This window comes from Macadamia integrifolia, chromosome 11, assembly GCF_013358625.1.
Source record: "Macadamia integrifolia cultivar HAES 741 chromosome 11, SCU_Mint_v3, whole genome shotgun sequence".
Lineage (NCBI taxonomy): Eukaryota > Viridiplantae > Streptophyta > Magnoliopsida > Proteales > Proteaceae > Macadamia > Macadamia integrifolia.
The window spans coordinates 24,606,062-24,623,118 of record NC_056567.1 but is presented as its reverse complement, the minus strand read 5'-3'; positions in this window follow the sequence as shown (position 1 = coordinate 24,623,118).

Below are 17,057 nucleotides of genomic sequence, written 5' to 3'. Positions count from 1 at the left end.
GACAGGTTCTCGCCTTCAGCAATAATCACATCGTACAGTGGGAGTGGCACTTCGGAAAGACACATCAAACATACCACAATGGGTTATCTAACACCTCAACCCCTGTTGGCAAGGGTGCTTAGCATAGGGAGTGATACCTAGCCATATGTATACTATATGCCTTCATAATGATACAGTTAGTACGGATTACAAAATACCGGAGAGACCTCGGCCACAAAGTGTAATCCATCTCCAAATACAGTCCCAGGTACACGATACCAGAGAGACCTTGGCCACAAAGTGTAACCCGAGACCGTTTACCTAATCTAGCATACACATCACAGTTGAGTATGGACTATGTAACACTGGAAAGACCTTGGCCACGAAGCGTATCCATTTTCAAATGTAGTCACGAGGTACACGATACCAGCGAGACCTTGGCCACAAAGTGTAACCGCGACTACAACTACCTCTAATACACATACTCAATGCATTAATGCAATATACATATGGCAATCACGGCATCGGTACCACCTCGGCCATGCTGGATTCCATCTCACCCACACACACACATCTAAACACACAATAATCATGGTACCGGTACCACCTCGGTCACATCGGATCCCGTCATACATTTTCATACAATTCATATCAAAATCGTAAAATGCCAATGTAGCATATCATAATCGTATTTTAATAATTACAATTAAACATATAATTCTAAACATGTGGGCAATTTAATGATAATAAACATTTTAGAAATAAACACAGTCCATCCCTCACCTATTTTACGATCGGGTGTGTTCGGGTTCAAGTACGGCCATCGATTGATCAATTCAATTTTGGCTTCGGGGCACGTGCGCATCACTGTTCTAGACACAAATTGAATCGTACATCAGTACGCGTCAAAAACATCAAGAGGGACCCACACAGGTCACCCCCAAAGGGTACAGACATAGTTCTTAGGTGACAATACTGTCACTGGAAACATCCACTGGAAATAAGGCATTTCCACCGAAAATATCAATCCTGTTTCCAGTGGAGTTGACTTAGAGAATTTAAGGCTCATATGTCCACTGGAAACAACCAACCAAAAATAGCTAATGTGTTTCTTGTGCCATATTCCTGGTGGACACAGAAAGGTACAACTCGAATTGGGGCTTTCCAGCTCGGGCTCGATTGCCAGGATTTGTTCTATGGAGTTTGTAGGGGATGTTCCTAGCATCATTCTAAGCCAAGAAAATTATAATTTCACTGAGCCATTTGGGAGATACGTCGATCGAACGATCGAAACCCTAGTTGGCCTTTTGGCATTACATGTTGTCGGAGCTCACCGGGCTTGGTTCGAGCTTGGCAACCACACCGGGAGGGTAGAACACTCATTCTACAACCTTAACCTAGTTTGTACATCAAGATCCAATCCATACCTAGCTTTGTCTAGGTCGAAATGAAGAGAGAGAGTGACATGGGAGGTTGTACTTGTTGGGTCCCGGCAGACACTGAGAGGGGGGTGAATCAGTGTGTCAAAAAACTTTCCCTGAGCTAGTTCTTTACTAGGTCACCAGCTAATGTGGCTCACTCTCAGTCACAGTCTAGTGATGCTACTTAGAGCTACTATGTGAACTATTGATAACTCTCATCCTGCATAAAGCTTACTCACATAACTTGTATTACTGCTGAGAGCTGACTTACAAACCTCACACGGCAATCACTGTCACACACATATAGTTGTATGTACATCCACACTGCACCACCAAGTGGTCAAGTCTACCAGATGTATACACTCATCCTGCAGGCATACACTCCAATCCACAATACAATACTAGCATGCACAATCACAACACAAGAAATATGTGCTTCAGCCAGTTGCCTACATGCACGGAGTAATGCCCACTGTCGGGCTCAACATTTACTCAATACTAATTATGACTGCACCCACAGCCAAGGGAACACATTCCCAGTTTCCACCCTTGAGTTACAAAGGCTAGGTCTTCACTCCAATTTTTCCAGAATAATTTGAGAAGCCACATCCATGGAAAATATGTTTAGGTAGTGGTACCTACCAAGGAATATACTGTCTCCATGTCTAGCACCCACTAAACACCAATTACATAGATAAGGTTGGGCTTATAACAATGCCCTATAATGATATCCCAATAGTATAGGTCGATGGCAATATAACCTAGCTAAGCATACAATGGAAATACAGTAAATCAAAAGTGTAGGTCAATGAGTGTAGAATAACTTACAACCCTGCAATGTCTCTGATCACTGGTTTCTGAAGATGGGATCGAGAACTCTGATGGTCCACTAGAATCTTTAATCTCCCCTAAGTTGATGAAGAAATTGGAATCTTCAAGTACACTATAGAACCCGAATCAGTCTGCGTTTGAAACACTTTGACAGTGAGTGTGTGATACAGATACTTTCCCTCTTCTTTTCCTCTTTGTTTTCTTTTCTTTTCCTTCCTTCTTTCCTTTCCTTTCCTTTCTTTTCCCTTTCCTCCTTTATGGAAGCTCACCCTAGCTTTATCAAGGCACACCACTTCTCCTCTTCTCTCTTCTTTCTTTCTACTTCCTCTCTTCATTTGTTAGAGCTCTAATGGCTCAACAATGGCTCACACAAGCATGTATGAGTTTCTTCTCTCTTTTCCCTTTCTTCTTCCTCCGTCTCTTTTCTCTTCCCTTTTCTTGGATACCACCAATGAAGCTTGCTGCCTTGGCTTCTAGTAGCTTCCCAAGTCTCTAATGGAGGCTATGGAACAAGTGCAAGAGATTATAGGTTTTGCATTCAAAGCCTATGCCTTCTTTGTGTTTCAACTGAAATATTCGGCCAACTTTGCAACTCTCCTCTTCATTTTCTCCCCTTAGGCATGTAGAGCTTAGAGAGATGAAGAATCTCCAACTTGAATCACCCAAATCGGAGTTAGGGTGAGGGAGATATAGCCCTTTGAAGTTGGTATAACTAGAAAGCCAGAAATGAAATCTTCGGAGGAGTGGCGTAGGCTACACCGGCGGCACATGCAACAGGGGCGCAAATCTGGCCGTAGATCGCATCAAAGAGCACCAAATAATCTGAGCCATTGGATTCCGATGACGGATAGTGAACATGAACCGTAGATCTAGGATCAGATGACGTCATCAGTCAATGCTTGCATCAGCGGTCAAAAGCGTTGTCGACATCCTATTGGATTGATCGACGTGATTCACAGTGGATTATTGACTACGTCTCATAAAGTAAATGCGGCTTTCCAGCCCTTGGACTGAGATCTTTAGATCAGGTTTAAATCAAATCTCATGAGATCATTGGAAACAACATCTATCCATGCCACTTTTTGCATATGCATAACACCATAGTGTACCTTGATCCTGTGCAGCGCCAGCATATGGTTCTTGATAAATCCGACCAATGGAAAACCTCGGGCAAGCATATCAAGCATCTGATCTAGCGCCAAATCATGAGCACTCTTAGATGGGAATCAACCTACGTGGCTCACTTGGAGCCATCCATTAAGGATCTTTCTGATTCTTTTAAATAGCAGTTAAGCCCCTGCTCCCATAAACTTCAATGCCAAAAGCTCCTTATCAACTCGGACCTTTAAAACCTTGAAATTACATAAAAATCCTTCAAATTTAAAATAAATTCTAAAAATCCACCCAACACCGAGAGCAACTGATGAATTTTCGGTCTGGATTTTCGAACTGGCTTCACGAAAACACATATAACTTTTTCATACAATATCCGATAGAGATGAAACAAAGTGCGCTGGAACCGTGACTGGACTCTCTATGAATTTTTAGAAGACTCGATCATCTGACTTAGCCATGTAAAAAGATAAAAAGGCCAAAGACATTTCCAATGATGCATCTTTCTCATACAAAATCGAAACGCGATGAAATCAGAACCGTTGGAAAGATTAGATTTTTATCGTATCGTTACATGGAGAACACTTCCTTTAAAAAATTCATCTTCAATGTTGAAACTGCCCTCGACTACCACAAATGCTGTAACTACTTCATACGATATCAGAATGCGACAAAATCAGATGCACTGGACTAGATAAATTACAATCTTTCATTTTCACTTCCAAAAATGTCATTTTCACTGCCAAAAATGCCCTCAAGCTTAATTATGCCAATTTTTCCAGTTTTTACCCAGAAACCTGCACCATATACCAAGGATGTATCAAACCACTCCATGTATACCAAGCAGCTCTGTTATCTCATCGGTGACACTGGACACTGCTATGTCATCATTTTCATCCACATCACTCAAACTGACCACGTCATCATCGCCAGGTGGCCGGGTTACCAACAAGGACAACCATAAAACAACAATCTCCCCCTTTGGAGTTGTTGGCAATCGCCTCATCACTAATACACTCCAAAGCTCTGATAAGTAACTCTCTCCCCATTTGACAACAAGTACAAAGGGTGGTGGAACCAATGGACTTCCCTTGAGTCCAATATGGGGGTAGCAACATCAAGCAACTTGCTCCCCCTCTCCCAATACCACTAGTGCTTGGGAAGAACCACCACTCCCAGTTTCTGTCTGAGGAACTCAAACTGATCTTTGAGAAGCGATTTAGTGAGGATATCAGCCACCTGCTCTGATATGGGAACAAACTCTATCCTTACTTCACCTTTTATCACCTTGTCTCTCAAGAAATGATATCGGATAGCAATGTGCTTCGTTCTACAATGCATCACAAGGTTCTTGGAGATGTTGATGGCACTAGTATTATCATAATATAGTGGCACTGCCTGCTCAATCTCCACACTCAGATCCTTCAACATCTGCTTCATCCACAATACTTGTATACAATAAGATATAGCCGCAATGTATTCTGCCTCTGCAGTTGAAAGAGAGACTGACTCTTGCTTCTTACTGTGCCATGCCACCAAGCTGCTCCCCAAATAGAATGCACCACCACTGATGCTCTTTCTATCATCCACACATCTGGCCCAATCTGCATCTAAAAAAGCTGACAAACTGAAGCTCTTCACTTTCAGATACCATAACCCAAACTCACTAGTCCACTTCAGATATTTAAAAGTTCTCTTCATTGCTGCCATGTGTGTCTCCTTTGGTCCTGCTTGGGATCTGACTATCATGCATATAACTTATAAGATGTCAGGTCTATTAGCTGTCAGATATAATAGGCTACCAATCATTAACCTATACAAGGTGTGGTCAACTAATGGAGAGTCATTTTCCTTGCTCAACTTACACCAGTCATCATAGGTGTACTAATTTTCTTACAATCCTCCATAGTGAATCTCCTCAATATCTCCCCTACATACTTGGACTAAGATATGAAGATACCTTCCTTCTTTTAACTGATCTGCAAACCCAAGAAAAATTACAGTTCACCCAACATGGACATCTCAAACTCATTTTGCATCCTCATTGTAAAATCTCTGAACAACTCACTGTGACCCCCAAAGATGATGTCATCTACATACACAACCACCACAAGCTGACTGTTTTCTTCAGTTTTGATATAGAGATTACTGTCCACTAGGCATTTCTTAAAACCCAACTTGCACAAGAGTCCAATCTAGAGTGTCATGCCCTTGAAGCTTGTTTCAAATCATACAAGGCCTTCAATTTACAAACAAGAGTGTGGTCCTCACTCAGCTGAAATCCATCAGGTTGCTCTATGTAGACCTCCTCTTCCAAGTTTCTATTCAAAATAACTGATTTGATATCATCTGATAGACCTTGAACCCTTTATGCACTGACAAAGCCAAGAACATTCTGATAGCCTCAAATCTTGCCACTAGAGTAAAATTTTCTTAAAAAACAATGCATCAAGTTGATAACTCTCCCTCTTTGACTTCAGTATCAAAGAACTATAACATTTCTTTCTAAAGCAATCTCTCCCAGTGTGGATACAAGCATCTATAGGAGTGCCTATACGTATCTTTCCAATCCTACAGATGTGAGAGTTCAAACTACATAGGAATGCCCATACGCATCTTCCCTATCTTATGAGTTGAAATCTTAATTACTCAACTGACCTTATATCTGCTTCAACACTGCTCGTCAAATAAGTGTTACCTCAACTGGATATACATCATCAACAATAAATTACAGTACACAACTACTCAACTCACCAGCTTCCTATTATAAATTTCTGCATCTAGTCAACATATCATTCCCTCTGTCACTAGTGCTGAAAGATTTAATTCTGTCAAAGTCAAACAATCACCATGATTACACAAAACTGCACTCTGACAACTACCACTGAGATTGATACCAATTGAATCTCTGACCCATACTGATGCATACTATACTTTTGTTCCGACTGGCTTTAGTTCTCTCGTTCGTAGCTTATCTTGATCCCACTTGCAACCAAACTTATTAGCTGATTGGGTGAGTGGTAAGTTCCCATCATGGCGGTCTCGTATGATATTGATTTGATTGTGAGAAACAAACTTTGTCTCAAGTATAGGAGCTAGTCGATCGAGGAAGTAGCCTATTTTGTTGGCTAACATACTCACAATTGCATACCTCTAACCATCATTGACATCCTCAACTATTCTGCCCTCTAACTGACACTGAACTGCTCATCTGTTGATTGCACCATCAAGATGAAAATACTCAAGAGAACTACACTAAGTTTCAACTGATGTCCTTAATCCAAGCACTATTGCAGGAACTTTACCGCCATAATCTGAGTCCTGTTCGGGGCACTAATATTCATCTAGTGAGCTCCCCCATTCTTGTACACCTGAGTACACCTAGTGCCTGGGAGGTGTGCCCACTCCTATACCTTATCTAGGTGGTGTGAGGGTGGTGACTGTGACTGCACACACCTCTATGTGCTTCTCTCTCCAAACTAACTAACCACTTGCCTTGGTCCTATGCATTTGCTTCTCACCAGAAGCTTTCCCACTACTCTGTTTTCCTTTCTGCTTACTTACTGTCTTCTTTAGTCCCTGCCTCTGTCCAACCAACTCAATTGTAGACCTCTCTATTACCTTTCCAACTGATGGTCTTCCCTTTCTAAATCTTTCCTACACAACTGTAGAACTGACATCTCCCTTTGTTTTTCAAATTATGTTTACTGTTGTCTCGGCCTTTTGTATATCCTTCACTTTCCATACACTATACAAAGCCACTTGAGACTCACCACTAGATTTTGACTGATGCTTCTTAGACTGCCTTTCATTGACTTGCCTTCTATAACCACTTCTTAACTTTCTGGTTCTAGAGATCTGATAGTCTCTCTCCTCTTGTACAAGCTGGGGGGAGGGCACTATCTTATAATGCTTAGCCCAATGTCTATGATGGTGGCATCTAAGACATTCTACTAGTTGTCTACACAGTGATGCTATGAGAATCCTCCCTCCATAGCTGGAATCTAATCTAGATATGCACTCTGCTCTCTTATGGCCATACCCACTGCACTTGTGGTAATACCCATAAAAATATGACTGCATCATTGGTAACTGCCTATGCAAGCTAGGTGAAGCATTATATCTGTTGTTGGGAGCCATTTGACTTTTCATGGGAATCATCTACATAGGGCTTTGATAATTGAACTTGTTAAACCTACCATGCTCAACTGGTCTTTGCTTGTAAACTTTGTCATAACCACTAACTCTGATTATGTTCCCTGTTTGGACTGTTTGTTTGCCTTTACCTCTACTCTTTGTATTTTGTGGACTGCCTCCACATTGAGCCTGATGTGTAGGAGATCTCATCTCACCATTGTGTGTCTTCTCTCTCTTCCTCTGTCTCCTCTGAGCTCTCTTCTGCATTTTTCCTATAGTCTGTCTCTGTGGTATATCTCAACTGTCTCTATAGCTTTCCCTGATGACTCACCCTGCACTGTTATAGAACCAGAGCTGATGATGGGTAGTCTCTGACATTCTGCAAACTGAGCTAGATGTCTATCCATCTCTATAACCACAGGTGGAGTGGTTGAATGTCTCCTTTGCAACTCAGCCAACTGTGTTTGTAGTGAAATGATCTCTGCTTCTAATTCTTTGTTTAACTTCTTAAAATCATTTGAAATTTCATTACCTCTTTTAATCACTCGAGATTGCATACCTATTTTCTATCTCAAGGCTAAGTTCTCTGACTCAAGCCTGGTACACACCTCAACTTGCTTTCTCAGCTGATTTTCAGGATATTTTATAACTTGAGAGTCATTTCTGGACTCCATCATCTGTGAGGTACAAGAAGCATCAAGCTCTAACAGTTGTGCTCTCAACACAGTGATTGTCTCTTCTAGGATTCTACATCTCTCATCTCTATTGATGACTTGTGTTTCTAATACTACAATAATAAAGTTGCACTCCTTCATATGTGTTCTCAAATCAATACTGATATCATCCTGAGTAGTAGCAACATGTGCCTCAACACACTCAAATCCACTAGTGTAGCACTCATCTGAACATCTGATCTCAACCTCTAATGTAGACTCTAATATAGCTGACTAATCTCTATATAGGCTATGTAATCTCTCCTACATAGCCTTAGCTAATATGGATGAACTGACTTTGACACTCACTCTATCTGCCAATCCATAAAAAATGATCTTTCTAACCTTAGAGTCAATACTGGAGTCTACATTCCCATTAGCCACTGCACTCCATAGATCATACTCTAATGAACCAATATGACTTCATCAACTTCCTCCAAAAGATAAAATTTGACCCATTAAAAATATAAGCTTCAAAAGCTAACCTACTAAACCAAACACTTGATGCCATCTTCAACCAATCGGATCACTCTGAGCTGTTTAAGCTGCCTCAGAGCCCTAGCTCTGATACAAATTTTTGGGTCCCGATTGACACTGAGAGGGGGGTGAATCAGTGTGTCAAAAAGCTTTCCCTCAGCTAGTTCTTTACCAGATCACCAGCTGATGTGGCTCACTCTCAGTCACAATCTACTAATGCTGCTTAGAGCTACTATGTGAACTATTGATAACTCTCACCCTGCATAAAGCTTACTCACATAACCTGTATTGATGCTGAGAGCTGACTCACAAACCCCACACGACAATCACTGTCACATACACATAGTCGTATATACATCCACACTGCACCACCAAGTGGTAAGGTCTACCAGATGTACACACCCATCCTGCAGGCATACACTCCAATCCACAATACAATACTAGCATGCACAATCACAACATAAGAAATACGTGCTTCGGTCAGTTGCCTACGTGTACGGAGTAATGCCCACTGTCGGGGTCAATATTTACTCAATACTAATTATGACAGCACCCACAGCCAAGGGAACACATTCCCAGTTTCCACCCTTGAGTTAAAAAGGCTAGGTCTTCACTCCAATTTTTCCAGAATAATTTGAGAAGCCACACCCATGGAAAATATGTTTAGGTAGTGGTACCTACCAAGGAATATACTGTCCCCATGTCTAGCACCCACTAAACACCAATTACATAGATAAGGTTGGGCTTATAACAATGCCCTACAATGATATCCCAATAGTATAGGTCGATGGCAATATAACCTAGCTAAGCATACAATGGAAATACAATAAATCAAAGTGCAGGTCAATGAGTGTAGAATAACTTACAACCCTGCAATGTCTCTGATCACTGGTTTCCGAAGATGGGACCGAGAACTCTGATGGTCCACTAGAATCTTTAATCTCCCCTAAGTTGATGAAGAAATTGGAATCTTCAAGTACACTGTAGAACCCGAATCAGTCTGCGTTTGAAACACTTTGACAGTGAGTGTGTGATACAGATACTTTCCCTCTTCTTTTTTTCTCTTTGTGTTCTTTTCTTTTCCTTCCTTCTTTCCTTTCCTTTCCTTTCTTTCCCCTTTCCTCCTTTATGGAAGCTCACCCTAGCTTTATCAAGGCACACCACTTCTCCTCTTCTCTCTTCTTTCTTTCTACTTCCTCTCTTCCTTTGTTAGAGCTCTAATGGCTCAACAATGGCTCACACAAGCATGTATGGGCTTCTTCTCTCTTTTCCCTTTCTTCTTCCTCCTTCTCTTTTCTCTTCCCTTTTTCTTGGCTACCACCAATGAAGCTTGTTGCCTTAACTTTTAGCAGCTTCCCAAGTCTCTAATGGAGGCTATGGAACAAGTGCAAGATATTATAGGTTTTGCATTCAAAGCCTATGCCTTCTTTGAGCTTCAATTCAAATATTCGGCCACCTCTGCAATTCTCCTCTTCATTTTCTTCCCTTAGGCGTCTAGAGCTCGGAGAGATGAAGAATCTCCAACTTGAATCACCCAAATCAGAGTTAGGATGAGGGAGATATAGCCCTTTGAAGTTGGGCTAACCAGAAAGCCATAAATGGAATCTTCGGAGGAGCGGCGTAGGCTACACCAGCGGTGCCCGCAACAAGGGAACAAATCTGGCCATAGATCTCATCAGAGAGCATCTAATAGTCTGAGCCATCAGATTCTAATGACAGATAGTGAACATGAACCGTAAATCTAGGATCAGATGACGTCATCAGTCAACGCTTACGTCAGTGGTCAGAAGAGTTGTAGACATCCTATTGGATCCATTGACACGATTCATGGTGGATTGTTGGCTATGTCTCATAAAGTAAATGCGGCTTTCTAGCCCTTGGATTGAGATCTTCAGATCAGGTTTAAATCAGATATCATGAGATGCTTGGAAACAATATCTATCCATGCCACTTTTTACATATGCGTGACACCGTAGTGTACCTTGATCCTGTGCAGCGCTAGCATATGGTTCTTGATAAATCCGACCAATGGCAAACCTCGCGCAAGAATATTAAGCATCTGATCCAGTGCCAAATCATGAGATGGAAATCAAGCTTACGTGGCTCACTTGGAGCCGTCCATTAAGGATCTTTCTGATTCTTTTAAATAGCAGTTAAGCCCCTGCTCCCATAAACTTCAATGCCAAAAGCTCCTTATCAACTCGGACCTTTAAAACCTTGAAATTACACAAAAACCTTTTAAATTTCAAAAATAAATTCTGATAAATCCACCCAACACCGAGAACAACTGATGAATTTTCGGTTTGGATTTTTGAACTGGCTTCACGGAAACATATATAACTTTTTCATACGATATCCGATCGAGATGAAACAAAGTGCGTTGGAACCATGACTAGACGCTCTATAACTTTCTAGAAGACTTGATCATCTAAATCAGTTATATAAAAAGACCAAAATACCCCTAGACCTTTCCACTGACGCATCGCTCATTCGAAATTAGAAAGCAATGAAATCAGAACCGTTGGAAAGATCTTTACATGGAGAACACTTCCTTTAAAAAATTCATCTTCAATGCTGAAACTACCCTCAACTGCCACAAATGCCGTAACTTCTTCATGTTGTATCAAAATGCAACAAAATCAGATTCATTGGACTAGATAAATTACAATCTATCATTTTCATGAAGAAACAATCTTCCAAAAATGTCATTTTCACTGTTGAAAATGCCCCCAAGTGTAAATAGGCCAATTTTACCAATTTTGGCCTAGAAACCCGCACCACATACTAAGGATGTATCAAACCACTCCATGTATATCAAGTGGCTATGTTATCTCATCGGTGACACTGGATACTGCCATGACATCATTTTCATCTATGTCACTCAAAATGGCCTCGTCATCATCGCCACGTGGTTCTGTTGCCAACAAGGACAACCATAAAACAACAGTACTTACCTCTTATAGCGATTTCGGCAACAAGGCTGCAGTCGGCACCAAGTTAGCCTCCAATGCCCTTCTTCTTCCTCTTATTCTTCCTTCCTCTCCTCTTTCTCTCCTCTTCAACGTTAGGCACAAGGGAAATGAGGATTCGTATCCTCATTTCCCAACTTATAACTTAAGTGGGCCTTAAGGGTCTGTTTGGTTTGGACCTCTTTTGAACCAATTGGGTCAAATGAAATTCGGGGCATGAGGACTACCCCATTTAGGTCGATAAGGTGCTCACATCATGAGAAAAATGTGGAGGATGATTTGGGATCATTTACGATGCGAGTGGCGAGAAGCACGGCATCGAAACCTCGACGACAGCCTATCAACCCATCGAAAACAAGCATCAGATTCAAGCCCAGGCTGCTTCCAGTGGCTTGTTTCCTGTGGCCAAGATAGCTTGCTATCCTATGGTTGGCCTCGCACTAGTGGCTACCCTCAGACATGCTCAAGGTCTTTCGACAATTATAAAGCGTGCCGAAAATCAAGTGTGGGGAGTCGGGTCACTTACCGTCTAGGATCGGAAGGTATGAATCCCCTCCAGTTAGATAGGCATGAAATGCATGAACATGTGGGGTCATCTCTACCCCTTCGATAATATATAGTTGTGAGCTAAAACCCGATCGTACTTCTAATCTCTGATCCGAGGCCTGTCACAATAGTTTCAAATTAGACAGGAATAGGGCACGGGTGTAACATCCCCCCCACCTTACAAGAATTTCATCCTTGAAATTGAATAAACCTGAAAAATCAAACAATTTAGGATACTGCTTCATCATTTCATCTTCGTGCTCCCAGTATGCTTCCTGTTCAGGGTGGTTCATCCATTTCACTTTGATGAAGGAAACAATGCAGTTGCGAAGAACATGATCCTTCCGATCAACAATCTTCTTCGGAGACTCCACATAGGCAAAGTCCTCATCTAACTCACGGGGTATGTAAGTCAAGACATGAGTCGGGTCAGAAATGTACTTCCTCAACATAGACACATGGAAGACATCATGTGTACCTTCCAACTCTGGCGACAAAGTTATCCGGTAAGCTACTAGTCCGATCCTCTTTAGTACATCATGCGGTCCCATAAACCTTGGACTAAGCTTTCCCTTCTTGCCGAACCACATCACCCCTTTAATTAGGGAGATCCGTAAGAATACCTTGTCTCCAACCCCAAACTCCATATGCTTCCTCCTAACATCCACGTAGCTTTTCTATCTAGACTGAGCTGCCTTGATCCTTTCTCTGATCACATTCACCTTCTCACTAGTAGCCTATATCAAGTCTGGACCCAAAATATGCCGCTCACCAACCTCATTCCAATTGAGTGGAGTCTGACATTTCCTGTCATACTGTGCCTCGAATGGGGACATCCCGATGGTGGCCTGATAACTATTATTGTAGGAGAACTCAATAAGGAAAATGTGCTCATCCCAACTATAACTCATATCCCAGGCATATGCTCGGAGTAGGTCCTCTAATGTTTGAACAGTTCTCTCTGATTGACCATCGGTCTGAGGGTGAAAGGTAGTGCTGGAAGCCAACTGTGTGCCCATAGCCTTCTGTACACATGTTCAAAACTTGGAAGTGAATGTGGGATCTCGATCAGAGATGATACTAATTGGTACACCATGCAACTTGATGATGTTATCAACATACAACTTGGCTAACTTGTCCATAGAAAATGCGATCTTGAATTGGATAAAGTGAGCTACCTTGGTTAAGCAGTCCATAACTACCCAAATGGCATCCATACCCTTCTGTGTACGGGATAGGCCTGTGATGAAGTCTATAGTAATATTCTCCCATTTCCACTCCAGAATAGGTAGGGACTGTAATAACCCATGAGGTCTCTGTCTCTCAGCCTTGACTTGCTGGCATGTGAGGCATCTAGACACATGTGTGGCCACATCATTCTTCATTCCTTTCCACCAGTAGGAGCCTTTGAGGTCTTTGTACATTTTAGTGCTGCCAGGGTGAATGGAGTATGGAGAGCTATGTGCCTCTCTCAAAAACGTGTCTGTCAAATCACCATCACAAGGCACCCACAACCTCCCTTTGAACTTGAGAATCCCGCTTTCAGTCACAGAGAAATCTGGGTCCTTTTGGGTTCCTTCCTGGCATTCTTCTATTAGCTTCTACAACTCTGCATCAGTAACCTAAGCTGCAGTGATCCTATCCACCAGACTAGGTTGTACTACCAATGCCGATAGTGACCGGGTGACAACCTCTACTAATAGCTCCAAGTCTAGTTTCCTAGCCTCCTCTTGGAGATACTCATTGGTGGTCAGTGATGCAAGAGTTAGTGACTGGAATTTTTGACTAAGTGCATCAGCTACCACATTGGCCTTTCCTGGGTGATAGTGGATAGTACAATCATAATCCTTCATCAGCTCTAACTAATGCCTCTGCCACATGTTGAGCTCTTTTTGGGTGAAGAGGTACTTGAGGCTTTTGTGGTCATTGAAAATCTCACTCTTCTCACCATATAGGTAGTGTCTCCAGATTTTCAATGTAAAAATCATGGCTACCAACTCCAAATCATGGGTGGGGTAGTTTTTCTCATAATCCTTCAACTAACGGGATGCATAAACAATGACTTTCCCGTGCTGCATCGATACACAATCCAATCCCAGCTTGGAGGCATCACTATAAATAACCATACCACTTGTACCGGTTGGGATAGTCAAAACTAGAGCTGATACCAACTTTTGCCTTAGCTCCTTGAAGCTCTTCTCACAAGCATCAGACCACTCAAATTTTACACCATTCTGTGTGAGTTGGGTAACCGGAGTAGCAATACGAGAGAAGTCCTCGATAAACCTCCTGTATTATCCGGCCAATCCCAGAAAACCTGCTACACTCTTGGGAGTCTTCCTTTCTAGAACTGTCTTCACCTTGCCTAGGTCAACCTCTATACCCTTGGCTGAAACAATGTGGCCTAGGAATGCCACTAGTGATAGCCAACACTCGCACTTGCTGAATTTGGTATAGAGTTGCTTCTCTCTCAGCCGTTGCAGTACTAACCTCAGGTGAACAACATGTTCCTCTGCACTCTTGGAGTAGACCAAAGTGTCATCAATGAATACTATCACAAACGTATCTAAGACATCCTGGAATACTCGGTTTATCAATTCCATAAATGCAACCAGTGCATTGGTCAACCCAAATGACATTACCAAGAATTCGTAATGTCCATACCTTGATTTGCAGGCCGTCTTACTGACATCACTATCCTTGATCCTGAGCTGGTGGTAGCCCAATCTAAGGTCGATCTTGGAGAACACCTTGGCACCCTACAACTGATCAAATAAATCATCTATCCTTGGCAAAGGATACCGGTTTTTAATGGTCAGCTTATTAAGCTCCCGGTAATCAATACACAATCTCATACTTCCGTCTTTCTTCTTGACAAACAATATCGTTGCTCCCCATGGAGACACACTAGGTCTAATGAATCCCTTCTTTAGAAGGTCTTGAAGTTGCACCTGCAATTCCTTCAATTCTGTGGGGGCCATGCAGTAAGGGGCCTTTAATACTGGTGCCGAACCTGTGAGTAGATCTATAGCAAACTCTGTCTCTTAGACCAGGGGCAAACCTGTCAAGTCATCTGGGAATACATCAGGAAATTCCCTCATCACATCTAGCTCGATCAATGGCCTAATCTCTACCTCAATATCCATCATAGATGCTAAGTAGCCTTGACATCCCTTATCCATTAGCTTTTTCATCTGGAGTGCGGATATGATAACTTTCTTAGGCTTATCCCCTTGGAACACAAACTCATCATCATCACGAGGTCTAAAAATGATAGCCTTCTCTGCACATAGCTCACTGGCTCTGAATGCAGATAACCAGTCCATTCCTAAAACACGTCGAAGTTGGTCATATCCAACTCGATCAAGTGAGCATTCAATTCATGATCACCTATGGTCACTAGACAAGGTTCATAAACACAGTTCAAACCCACTACACTTCCTGTAGGGGTGCTCACAGCCAAACATTGAGTCAATCCCTTGGGTGGAATTCTCATCTTCTTCGCAAATGTCAGTGACACGAACGAATGCGAGGCTCCTGAGTCAAATAATACATGTGCAGGCAATAATGATATCAATAATGTACCTGTCACTACACCGGGTACAACCTCAACATCTTCTGCAGTCATAGCAAACACTCTGCCCTGTGGTCTCTAGCCTTATAGGGGTTGTGCTGATCTAGAGGCTGAATATGTCTGCTGGGGCCTAGGTGGTATAGTGTAGGGTGCATCACCTAGCCTTCGGTGGGGGCATGTCCTCACCATGTGACCCGACTAATCACAATGAAAGTATTTTGGGCTCGATCCCGAAGACTGAGATACAGTACCAGATCTGGAGGGCTGGGAAGTCTGACTAGCATCATGCCTCCTAAATTGCACTGGAGTTGGGTTGACATAAGGCACTCGAAAAGGTTTGTTGCCTCCCCTAGAATTAGTAGATCCCATTGGCCCTTTCCCGTTCCTTGCTGAACTGTGTAGTTATCCCTATGTCGGTCTTCAATAGACTTGGCCACTTGGACCACCTTAGCATAGGTTTGCAGTTTCAACCCCACAATGGTTGACCTAATACTTGGCCTCAACCCTTTCTCAAACTTCTTCGCTTTAGCCCTATCACCTCTGAGGTGCTCAGGAGCAAAATGGAATAGCTCCTCGAAGCATTGCTGATACTCGAGCACAGACCAGGAACCTTAAACCAACTGAGAGAACTCACTCTCTCTCCTATCCCAGAAGCTTTCTGGAAAATAGTTCTCAAAGAAGGCCCCTTTGAAGTATGCCCAAGTGGGATTCGGGTTACTAGCCCTTATAATAGGCTCGGTGGCACTCCACCAATCATCTGCTTCATTCTTTAACTGATAGCCCGCACGTAAAATTTTCTACTCATCAGTGTAGCCCATCCGTCAAAAAACCTTCTCCAATCCACCAATCCATCTTGATGGATACAATGGGTCTTACCCCACCTTGGAGAAATATGGGGGCCTAAGCCGTAGAAACTTCTCCATCATTTTTGTCAAGTCTGTCCAATCCTCTACATGGGTTTGAGCTTATTTTGACATCGGGTCTTGCACATGCCCATGCACTTGTGTCCCACCAAATGTTTGAAGGGTAGCCGATCCAACGGGTATTGGAATGAGTGCCGGTGGAGTAGGAGGTGTGGGCAGTGCATTACAGGCTTCCATTGCCGCTTGGATTCTATTATCGATCCCGACCATAAACTGGTTTTGCCTTTCTTCCACTTCTCGCATCATGTTATTCATGATGGATGCCACATCCTGAGTTGTAAGTACAAGCGGAGCCGGAGGCGCATTGTGGGGTCTACCCTGATTCTGTGTAGGGGAAGCGGGAGGCGACGGGCATGATTGGGATCAGGATCAGG